The sequence below is a fragment of the Myotis brandtii genome, unplaced genomic scaffold, assembly GCF_000412655.1.
Source record: "Myotis brandtii unplaced genomic scaffold, ASM41265v1 scaffold123, whole genome shotgun sequence".
Lineage (NCBI taxonomy): Eukaryota > Metazoa > Chordata > Mammalia > Chiroptera > Vespertilionidae > Myotis > Myotis brandtii.
The window spans coordinates 5,194,028-5,195,699 of record NW_005354291.1 but is presented as its reverse complement, the minus strand read 5'-3'; the positions used below and the strand labels follow the sequence as shown (position 1 = coordinate 5,195,699).

General features: G+C 53.4%; 1 long non-coding RNA gene across 2 annotated transcripts in view; it reads left to right on the top strand.

Annotated features, from left to right (window-relative positions):
* Positions 1–269: 269 nt before the first annotated feature.
* LOC102255225 overlaps positions 270–1,672 on the top strand; it is a 13,045-nt gene continuing 11,642 nt past the window's right edge. For both annotated transcript variants that reach the window (XR_313173.2, XR_313174.2), the window contains exon 1: positions 270–555. This is a non-coding gene — a long non-coding RNA (uncharacterized LOC102255225). The remainder of the gene's footprint in view (positions 556–1,672) is intronic.

Here is a 1,672-nt window from a genome sequence, read left to right as displayed (position 1 = left end):
CCCTAGGCATACTGCATTTGCCTTTTTAACTTGTCCTCCCCACCCACCCAGGTCCCACCCCCTCATGAGGGGAAAGGGGGAGAGTGGCAGAGAGGCCAGGGGAGAGTAGGGGGCTGAGGTTTTATCTTTCCTCTAAAGGTGGTGGCTTTGAGCAGGAAGGGACACTGAGCATCACCTCTGCCCCTCCTTACCTACTTGGTTTACGGGGAACTTACATCCTGTGCCGTCTCCGTCTCTGTGGAAGGGACAGGAGAACACTACCTACCTCCTGGGACTACTGTGAAGAAGAAATGAGCCAACACATGCGAAGCACAAAGACCAGAAACGGGCTCAGGGAACGAACTTCACTGTTTTGGTTAGCACCTGCCAGGCCTAAAGTCTTCCAGGCGCTCCCTCTTTCCACGTCATAAACGAAGCTGCAATTTCACATTTATCACATAACTCTCAGAGCAGTGTCTGTCTCTTCCTCTACTGTAGACTTCAGGAAGCGGGAATCACACCTGTGGCTGCCTCTCCTCGCACGGTGTTGGGCGAAGAAAAGCACCAGCATGTCTGGTAGGTAGATCTCTCAGGTACAGCAGACCAGGGACCCCGCGGTTTGGTCCAGCTCACTGAGTAATAGCAGGACCCAGGAAGCTTTCAGACATACCCACGGCCAGCCCCAGAGAGGCCGGTTTGGTTGGTCTGGGGCTCGCCAGGGCCAGTATTTAAAACTCTCCAAATAATCCTCATCTGCAGCTCAGGTTGGAAAGTTCCCACCTGCTTCCATTCAGGAGGGAAGGCCTCCGAGCTGACTCTGCTTTTGAATTTGCCCAGCCTCGGGCGGGGGCGGGGGCGGGGGAGAGGGTGAATTCTCCTTTCTTATTTATTTATTTATTTTTTTTTCTTAAATATGCTTTTTTTTTATTGATTTCAGAGAGAGGAAGGGAGATGGAGAGAGAGCAACATCAATGTAAGAAACATGGACTGGTTGCCTTCCATATGAGCCTTGACCAGGGACCAAACCTGCAACCTAGGTGTGTGCTCTGACCTGGAATTGATCCCACAAACTTTCAGTGTATGGGACAATGTTTTAACCAACTGAGCCATCGGCCAGGGCTCAGGGATTTTCTCCTTTCTTATTTAGATAATGGGCAGTTTTATGGACAGGAACTTGACTGACGGAACAAACAAGAATGGTTCGCGCTGTTCAGACCATTGTAATCCTGGCAGCAAACCCGTGGGGATGGCTCCGGGCCCCGGTGCCGCCAAACCGCTCTCATTCGGGACACTTCTGCCCCTAGAGGGCGAGCGCACAGGGTCATGAACCTCCTCTTTATTTATTTATCTTAAAAGCCATCACTGAATTCCCTACACGGTGGTGCAGAAGAAAGGCGCGATGGTTGTTTTAAAGGCTGCAGAAAGCTGACCTCAACGCAGCCCTTCCTGGCGCTGCTCCCAAGACAGACAGACCCCAGAATCAGCGTTCCTCCTCCCAGCCTCCTGCACCACATCCTCCACCTCTGCTCCTTTCCAGCCTGTTTATTCTCGTTCTGCATGAGTCCATCGGGCTTCCCAAACCCCGGTCCGAGTGTGACCCCAGACATAAGGGTGCCCTTCGCGAAGCCGTCGCGGGTTCCTCCAGTCCGCGGCCCCAGGAGTGGGGAGCTGGGCGACCAGACCGGGCCCCGCG